Source organism: Triticum dicoccoides, unplaced genomic scaffold, assembly GCF_002162155.2.
Source record: "Triticum dicoccoides isolate Atlit2015 ecotype Zavitan unplaced genomic scaffold, WEW_v2.0 scaffold26201, whole genome shotgun sequence".
NCBI lineage: Eukaryota > Viridiplantae > Streptophyta > Magnoliopsida > Poales > Poaceae > Triticum > Triticum dicoccoides.
In genome coordinates, this window is record NW_021256607.1 from 7,084 (window position 1) to 17,569 (window position 10,486).

Here is a 10,486-nt window from a genome sequence, read left to right on the forward strand (position 1 = left end):
TAGTACTCCCATCTTTCCCCATTCCCTTTACATGCAAGCACAGAACACCCATACAATGGATCAGCCATAAAAAACACAAAAGGAAATGATTTTTATTTGGTAACAGAAATACAATGTCTTTCTTTGTATTTGTATTTCCGGAAAAAAGTTTGGACACTTTCCAACAAGGAAACTGTGATCACTATCTTTCCCCATCAATACCAAGATTTCTAAAAGCTACAACTCCTATCTTTCTCCATCTCCTTTACATACATACACAGTACACCCATACGATGGATCAGCAAACAGGAAGCACAAAAGAAGATGATTTGATTGGGTTTCCCAATTCAAGCAAATATAAGAATGATCCAGTCAATAACTCATTCGTGCACAATGTTTGGAACACATAAATTATCTCATTCGTGTACAAAAAAATCATCACAGCTCGGTGGCCATGGTTACATGGAGCATGAGAGTGACCAGAGGAGGAACCGGTGGCTTACCTATGCCAGATGCGTCAGAGTGAGCGTCGGATAAGGAGAGATCACATGCAGTGATAAATCCGGTCGGGGTTGGTAGATATGGCGGTAGAAACCATTAAGGATGGGCCGCTTCAGATCTGTAGGGATGCTGATGTCGTTGTCTGCAATTAGAATAGTCGCAGAAACAAGCAGTGGTACTAACAAGGAAATCAGTGATGAAATTGAACACAACACAAAGAAAGGGCGAACAACTTAATCAAAATTCATCCCGGTTCTACCAAACGATGCAAAACAAATTCAAACAAAGGTGGAGAGCAACGTGAGAGAGAACAGGTTGTTCTAGTTTAACCCACTCATCCAACCTCCTGTTGACTGTGAATTCAGAACATTTAAATATGGATCAATAAACACAAATAGGTCAACGAACTAAACAAGCCGGATAACACAAAGTCAGCTCATTTCTGTACAGGCGCCATTCTGTGTGCCCTCCATAGAATACGTGGTGACTTTGATCTCCAGAAAATGGTTTAATGGCTTAGCAATTTTCTTCGTATTTGGACGGTTTCTATCTAAATCTAATCGATCAACTCGGCAACTAAATATATTGCGCAAACCAGAAATGTTCACCTAAGTCAACATATGGTACTTTGTCCACTCAGAAAAAATTTAAATATATGCATGATAGCAGAAATTGCTTGTCGAAGTTACGGTGTGGAGCATGCTAATGTCCAAACAGCACTTGTGAATTAGAGGGAGTGATGTCATTGAGGGTGTGTTTATATCTTTTGCCGTCAATGCCGAGCTAGCCAAGGCTTTTGAGCTACAGCCTACGTGGTCAAAGCCAGCTATTTGGTTCAACTACCAATATCCATGGTTAAGCACAATTCCAGTGGCAGTTACCTTGATTTCTTTCTTCCACTCATTTATTACCAACGGAGAGCCAAATTGTCCCTCCTGCTGGGGCAAGGCTTTTCTAGCGTGCGCAGGCTAGATGGATTTGCCAGGTTAGTTTAGCTTTTACCAAACTGATTTCCTTGCTAAGCAAGCTAACACTACAATTGCTTAGGATCCAAAGACACCCTAACAGGCAACCATGACTTCAGATTGCTAAAGGTGACCTTCCTTTGACAATGAGAAATATATGTGGTGGAGACAGGGGTTCGTGTTCTTGCTTAATGCAGTTCCTTGCAGAAAACAGTTACAGTTAATTTAGATACAAGGACTGACAGAAGGGTGAAAAACTAGGAGTTGGTTTGGTACTCTGGGAAATTCCACATGAAACCTTCAAGTAGTGAGAGAAAATTCACATGTCCAAACACAAAACTTGTATCTAAATAACAAAAGTGGTGTCTACTGGTACATGCAAAATCAAGATACACGGGCCGAGAGAGACACACAAGGAGCAAACAAGTTCACAAGTTGCAAGTTAGCAATGCCTATCTTACAAACACGGAACTGACAATACAGTAAAAATTATAAGTGCAAGCGCACCATGTGCCTCTCAAGCTGTTCTTTGTGCTTAAAGTGGGGAAGGAGAGAAATACCAGGTGTCTGTCTCATATTTCCCAAGTTCTATCTTCGCTATTTTCACCTTTGTGAACTCTTCCAGCTCCCACAAACAAAGCAGCATCAAGCTCCTCATGACCTTGCTACAAGGGAAATTGAGATAAAAGTGGAAGATTAGTTTCAGCCTTCATCTTAACAAAGAAGACATAATTTTCAGTACAAGACAATGAAGGAATCTAATTTTGTGAGTATCCAAAACAATTCTCCAATCTGAGAACATAGTGGATACTAGGGATCAATCCCTAACAAAATTAACTCAATTACAAAATCCAATTAATAGCACATGAAAATCTGGGAAAGCCTATCAAGATTATGTGAGCAAACTTATACTTCATAGTTGTTCCTTTAAAACAAGATTATGTTGTGATCCGGATTGCCAGAATTACATGTAAGGCTATCATACCGATACACTGCATATCAGAAATATAAGAAAATATTGTCACTTTACATATGTGAGCACGCTAATTAGAAATTACATCTCTTTTTTTCTCAATGTAAGGCTATATTTTTCTATTGCTCATTTTAATAAATTCTCAACTTTTGGGAACTCTAAACAGTTAGCCAAAGTAGATACATCATCGTTCATGTTCCCACAGAAAAAGCAAAACGACCTTAGTTTAATAAAGAAAATAAATATACAAAAAATCAATGCATTGCCAGAGTATTATCAAGAATGAGGCTTTACAGTAGTAGGGGAATAGTATGAAATCCACACACAGCAAAACACAAGGCCTAGGAACTGAAAGGCATGAATGAATGAATTACCCTGAACGGTATCGGGCATGCCAACATCCATCTTGACCTCCCAAGGGAGATACAAGTAGACTGGTAGCATGCCAAGGCCGCCAGCATCATGGAGGGCGTTCATGCCCATGTAGGTGGTGTTGGCCACTGTCATCGGGATATCATGCCCCTACGCATCCAACTCCTTTGCAATCTCTTCTGTTAACCAAAAAGGGGACATTTTTCGTTACCAGTCATGAAAAGAATGTAGAAGTGTCAAAGGAACAGAAATACAATAGGTTGACCTTAATGTCCAGAAAAAGGTTTAATAGCTCTACTTATTTTTCTACATTTTTGCAAGCTTTATAACCAAGACACAGTGATCATTAACTCCCCTCCATCAATATCAGAATTTCAAAAGGTCAGGGTATTTCTAAAAGCTAGTACTCCCATCTTTCTCCATCTCCTTTACATGCATGCACAATACACCCATACAATGAATCAGCCATAAAAATACACAAAAGGAGAGATTTTTATCTTTTTTTCCAGAAATACAATGTCTTTCTTCATATTTGTATTTCCAGGGAAAAAATTATATATGCCTATTTTCTTTGGATTTGGAAGCTTTCTCACCAGGAAACAGTGATAATTATCTCCCCCTGTCACACCCTAGCTAGTCATGCATTAGAGTGTTGCATCATGTTTATTCTTTCATCAGAAACTTGAAATGGGGATGACAGAACCCCCAGTCCCCTCTGAAACCAACTAGGGTTACTAAAATAATTTTTCAATGAACCTGAAATGCCCTTCTAAAATGCCCATCATTTTTGTCTTGGTTCAAAACCTCTGCCAAAAATGGTGCACATTTTCCTAGGCCATCCTAGGGTTTTTGAATTAAATCATAAATATTTGAATTTGGGCATTTAAAATAATATAAAATATTTAAATGCTCAAATATCTCCAAACTAAAATGTTTCATGTTGGAAATAATCCAACTATGGGCCAGGAATAGTTTGGTGATTTTTGAACTTGCCTAGGTATTTTATTAAATTCAACAAAGTTGCAGATATATTAAATAATAACAGAAACAGAAAAAAAAGGGAAAAACTTCCCTGTGCGGCCCAGCCAGCTGGCCGGCCCAGCTAGCCAGCCCAGCCCACCACCGCCGTCGTCCTCCTGGCGCTAGTCGGCCAGGCGTGTGGCCGGCGCGCGCGCACGGCCGGAGCGCCACGCCACCAGCCCGTCTGCCTGCCTCCCCCCGCCAGCGCGACGCCGCGGCGCTTCTTCTCGGTGCCGCCCCGATCCCCTGGCCTTATCTCTCTCTCTCTCCCGTGCTGCTCTCTCCCTCTCTCTCTCACGGCCGAACACCCCCGTCGCCGCCGTTCGCCATAGCCACCGTCTCCGACCACCCCTCGCTCCCCCGACTAGCTCAGGAGCTCCGCCTCGACTCCCTCTTCCTCCCCACCGCTCGACAGCTCCCCGGAAGCCCTACATCGCCGCCGCGTCGCCGTTCCCCTCTTCGGGCTCCGATCATTGTCGCCGTCGAATTCGTCGTCTCCAGCGCGTCCCCGAGCCCGCTAATCACCTCTGCAGCCCCGCGGTGAGCCCCGGATCGTTTCCCCCTTCTCCCCTGGTCTCTCCCGACCTCTAGGCCCTAGCCCCACCTTGGCCGAGAGCTCCACGCCGCCGGCGATGTCGCCGTCGTGGCCACGGTCACCGTAGCACCCAACCGAGCACACCATCGTGCTCCCCACCTCACCAGGAGCACGCAGCGCGCACTAACGCCTCCCCAAGCCCCCTGCAACGTCGATTCCGACCGCACCCGAACTCCGGCAGCCGCAGCCGAGCTCGCCGCCGTCAACTCCGGCCACCCCGAGCCCAACCACCACCACCAATAGTCGCGGCTCAACCTCAGCAACACGTAGATGCCTTCCGCCGTCCATTTGGTTGCCGGAATGGCAAAAAGCACTTTCGCCGCCGTCTCGGGCCTCGCCGGCGTCATGTCGCCGGTGGGGTTTGACCTGTCCGACCTGGGGTTTGACCCCCGAGGGTCACTGACGCGTGGGCCCTGTCGGACAGTTGGTTAGTTAGTACTAATTACCGTTAGTCAACCCCCCCTGACACTGACTAGTGGGCCCCAGCGCCACTAATTAGTAATTAGAATTAATTTAACCCTGTTTAACCCCCCTGTCACTGACGTGTGGGCCCCACACGTCAGGTTTGACTCCAGCCAGCCGCAGTTGACCACTGACGTCATGCTGACGTCATGCTGGCGCAATAATTATATTTCTGGATTAAATTAAATCAGGAAATTCCAGAATATTATTTAAACTTCAAAAATTCATAACTTTTATTCTGTAACTCCAAATTGGACAAATTATATATGAAAAATGATCAGAAAAATCCAATCTATCCATCTGTACTATTTTCATGCATGATCAAACAAGTTAAATTGATGTTTTAAGCAGAACAAGGAAAAGCACTTTAAAAGGCCATATTTGAATTTGAAATTTGAATCCTTGATTCAAATTTGTTCAAACCCTTCTGGTTTTAGTTGCATTAGCCCAAAACACTCATTTTGCCATGTCTCATGCATGCATCATATTGTTGCATACTGTTTGGTAATGTTTGTGTATCGGTGCTCTCTGCGGCAGGTTCTGTCTCCGAGGAGTACCGTGATTACCCTAACGAAGAACCGTATCAGTGCATCAAACCATCAGGCAAGCAACCAACCATTTGATCATATCGATACAATCCCATGTTCTCGCTCCTGCTCTCTTTTACTGCATTAAGACAACGCGATTCAAACTGCTGTGTGCTACGGTAGTTGAACCCATTTCCTCTGCATGACCTGTCATTGCCACAGTAACTAGATGAAACTCACTAGCATGTGTAGGAGTTGATTGAGCCATATGTATGTGTTGTTCCTACCTTGCTATGCCTGCTATGCTCAGAGTCGTGTCAGGTCTGGTTCATCTGGGTGATGGGCTAGAGTGAAATGATTATGTCGGTAATGAGAGTGGTGTGGTGAACACGATTTGGTAAAGGTATCGATGAGAGGCCATGTAGGAGTACATGGTGGGTTGTTTCATTGAAGCCGACCTTAAGCACTGACATCTGTATGCGTGATTTAAGATACAGCTACTACCATGCATTGGGCCCTGAAATATGACCCCGCTCGACTTCTTATTCACTCTAGCTCTCTGTCCAGGAGTTGCAAGTAGTTTCTGGTGTTTGCAGCCTACTGGAGGCCGTGGACAGCGCTGACCGTAGGGGTGGGCTGTGATGCGGTAGGTACGTGGCCGGGTGTACCGAATACCCGTTAGGTATCTCGGGAACCCTGTTCACATCGTTCGGGGCCGTATGGGAAACCTCGGCCGGGCTCCCTGCGGATGGAACCTGAATAGGCGATAAACCTGGACTAGAGGCTTAAGTGTTTAGGTAGGTCGTGGTCTACACCCACGTCGGCTTTCGCTTGAAGTCTGCCGAGCACATGTCGTGTGCAGACGCTAAGTGGTGGAAACATGTATGAAGAAGTACACCCCTGCAGGGTTATCATAATCTATTCGAATAGCCGCGTCCGCGGTAAAGGACTACTTGGTTGCCTATACAGTTCATAGACAAGTAAATGGAAACTGTTAAAAGCCTCAAGATAAGTGTGAGTGCCGAGGATGGCTCTTCCGTAGGAAGACGGAGGTGGATCCTCGGTAGTGTATTGAATTGGTGAGTAGTGGACTCGTGTGCGCAAAACCATTTCAAGTTGGAGTATCGTAGGATAGCCTAGCCAAGAGTCAAAGCTGGCTTGCTGCAATAACTCCACCAACCTTCTTGATACTATGCATGTATGTAGGATCTGATGTAAGTCTTGCTGAGTACCTTTGTACTCATGTTGCTATAATCTACATTTTTACAGAAGACGCTGCAACCCCTTCTGATGGGTTCTATGTAGACGTTGACATCAACGAGTAGGCTAAAGACCCAGGTGGTGACCCTGAGCTTGTGAAGGACCTTGTAGTATAGCTAGGCTTCCCAAGCCTCTTTTATTTTACTAGTTGTCTGTACTCAGACAAGCTACTTCCGCTGCTGGTTTGTATGACTGTATGACTTGTATGTGGGGTCGTGAGACCCGTACCTTTGTGTATGTTATGTATGGCTCACTGAGCCTTAAACAAAGTACTTGTGTCATAGAGTCATGTTGTGATGCTTCGTTGTATTTGCACATATCGAGCATATTGTGTGTATGATTGAAATGCTTGGTATGTGTGGGATCTGACTATCTAGTTGTTTATCTTTAGTAGCCTCTCTTACCGGGAAATGTCTCCTAGTGTTACCGCTGAGCCATGGTAGCTTGCTACTGCTCTGGAACACTTAGGCTGGCCGGCATGTGTCCTTCTTCGTTCCTGTGTCTGTCCCTTCGGGGAAATGTCACGCTTTGAGTACCGGAGTCTTGTTAGCCCGCTACAGCCCGGTTTACCGGAGTCCTGCTAGCCCAGTGCTACAGCCCGGACCCACTTGCTGATGACCGACACGTTCGAAGCTGGGTCATGGATGCCTGTCCCTGTAAGTCTGTGCCACTTTGGGTTTACGACTAGTCATGTCAGCCCGGGCTCTTTATCATATGGATGCTAGCGACACTATCATATACGTGAGCCAAAAGGCGCAAACGGTCCCGGGAAAAGGTAAGACGACACCCGTGGGATACCGTGCGTGAGGCCGCAAGGTGATATGAGGTGTTACCAGCTAGATCGATGTGACATTGAGTCGGGGTCCTGACAGCGTTGGCATCAGAGCCGGACTGCCTGTAGGTTCTGCAAGCCAAACTGGTCGATGTTGAGTCTAGAAATTCTTTAGTTATATGTAGGGGAATTGTTTGTGGGATGGAACGTAAGGCTCTTTTTACTCCTTATACCTTATGACATTCTGATCTGAGTCAGTCCATTCTTCTACCGGGGGATAAGGAATTAGGACCTATTCTCTCTATCAGGATCACATGTTACTAATCAGTAGTACCTTATAAGTTTGATGGATACAAGCCTAGTTCAGTTCTACTACCACATTATGTTGTTAGAATGGATTCAGAACCTTGATATGATGATGTTGAGTGTGTATGAAATCCTTTGTCAAATGTCTCAAAATCCTTCTTGAGCATTTACAGCTGTTATGCTGCCGAAATTTCGCTAGAAATTCTAATGCCTTTGCATTATGATTGTGCTTTCAGATGGCCACTCGCGACCTCAATCAAGTGGTTCGCCTGACTCGATGCCTAGATGTACCCGGCCATACTGCCAAGTTGGTCAGGGTAATGACTGAGGCTGGATACCGCTGGTATCCTGAGTACACGGTCGAAGAGCAATTCCGAGATTTTAATCAAAGTCAGTATCTCTGCACTGTCAGGATATTTCCATCTTATCCTGGATCCACCGAGCCTCTTCACTACTCTTATGGACTCGGGGTTACCATTGAGATGGCTGTGCAGGACGCCGCCTACTCTATGATGACCATTATGCGAGTCAGATCTGGTATATTTCGGGACTCTGATTTCCGGTATATGCCAGGATCACTTCCGGGAGCACAAGGGTATCTCCAGGCTATCTATGCTGACCCCACTCAGGAGGATTCACGGACTCGTACCACTGCTGAGATGCTCGAGGATAAGGACCGTGAAAATCGGGCCTTAAGGTTAGAGCTCTTCAATACCCGTGCTGACCACTGGGCCACTTTGACTCGGTTCGCATCGGCGGTGCAAGCTGGATATTCAGATATGCGCGATCTCTATCCTGTGAGATCTGCTCTGCCAGACGTGATGGTTTGGCGTGATGTAGGAGGCATCACCCCACCTCGCGGTCCCCGCAGGCCACCGTTTGTTGGTCCAAGGCCTCATCCTAGCCCCTATGGTCCACAAGCTCCGCGAGACCGTCTGTTTCCAGATGATCATGTTGAGCTTCCAGGCTATGGAGGTGACTTCTACGAGGACTACTACGGATCGGTCTGAGTTAGTGGTAGTATCACTAGTTCGCACTAGCTGTGTCGTCTATCGTCCCGCGTGACTCGTGGGATATGACCTAGTTTGTACTCCTTCCGGAGGTGTAGAAAAATAATGTATAGGAGCTTGGAATGCCTCCGATGAGATGTAATCCTCTTTTCACCGTAATAGTACCTTGTTTGGTCTTGTACTAAACTGTGTATGGTGTGTATGACGATGGAATAAAAGAAGCAGTTCTGTTTTTACCATGTCATACGGATGATCATCTTGCATTTCGAGTTATTCCTTGCATTTTTATCCTATGTAGGAATTTTATCATCCTGACTAAATCATTGTCTTGTTTACCTAGGATGGTCAACACGCGCGCTAACCCTGCTTCTCAAGAGCAGGCCGAAGACAGTGAAGCCAGGGATGCAAATCTGCCTCATCCTCCTTCACTAGCCGAGGTTATGATGGAAGCTGAGAGAAACAAGCGGGAGACAAACCGTTTGTTGGAGCGTATTGAACAGAATACAGCACACCATCAGAGGGCTAACGTGGTGTCACTCAGTGATTTTATCAAATTGCATCCACCCACGTTCCACCACTCCGTCGAGCCTCTCGACGCTGATGACTGGCTTCACAGTATCTCTCACAAACTGCGTTCCGCGCTGGTAGCGGAGGCTGACAAGGTCACCTTTGCTGCATATCATCTTGAAGGCCCCGCTAGTCTATGGTGGGAGAATTATGGAGCTATGCGCCCAGCGGGCCATGTCACTACTTGGGCTGAATTCAGCGAGGCTTTCCGTGAACATCACATTCCGGAGGGTCTCATGGACTGTAAACGTGAAGAATTTTGCAGTTTCACCCAAGGCCGACTTTCTGTGGATGCTTACAGCAGGGAGTTTGGTAATCTCGCACGATATGCAACCGAGGAAGTGTCAACCGATGCCAAGAAGCAAGCAAGGTTCCGTAAGGGCCTTAGTCCTGAGCTTCGCCGTGACCTCCGTCTGCATGAGTGCACAACTTTTCAGAAACTTGTCAACAAAGCCATCAGTGCCGAAACTGGTCAGACTGACTATGACGCAACACGCAAGCTTGGCCGTGACATGGGTTCCTCATCCGGTGCTGGTCCTCAGAAGCGCCGCGTGTGGGTACCCAACACCGCCCTGCCACCCAGGTTTACACCGAGGCCATCCTTCCAGGCGCCTCGCCCCGTTCAACAGTCTGCTCCAGCCAAGCCCTATGGGGGTCCAATTAACAATGCTCCTCGACGTACCAGTTCCGTGACTTGTTTCAAGTGTGGGGAATCTGGTCACTATATGCGTGAGTGTCCCCAGACCAACCCCAACCAGTCTGCTAAAGCTGTTGGCCGTGGCAAGCCGACAGGAAAAATATTCCACGCCAAGCCGGTCACCGCTTCACGTGGCCATGTCAACTGTATCTCTGCCGAAGAAGCTCAAGAGGATCCCAACGTCGTTCTCGGTACGCTTCTTGTTAACTGCCACCCGGCATCTGTTCTTTTCGATACAGGAGCCTCTCATTCTTTTATATCCGAAAGTTATGCTCGTTTGCATAACGTTGCATTCTGTGACATGCCATCCACTATGGAAATTTCTACTCCTGGTTCTAGATGGCAGACCTCTAGGGTAAGTTATGGAAATGAAATCCAAGTCGACAGACTTGTTTTCCTTGCGTCTTTGATAGCCCTTAAATCTTCAGATATTAATATCATTCTGGGTATGGACTGGATGTCAGCTCATCATGCCCAAAT

The 10,486-nt window shown here is 46.2% G+C and overlaps 1 pseudogene; it reads right to left on the reverse strand.

The window, feature by feature from the left end:
- The window catches only part of LOC119345633, a 9,197-nt pseudogene extending 6,272 nt beyond the window's left edge, over nt 1–2,925 (reverse strand).
- Between the last annotated feature and the right edge of the window lie 7,561 nt (nt 2,926–10,486).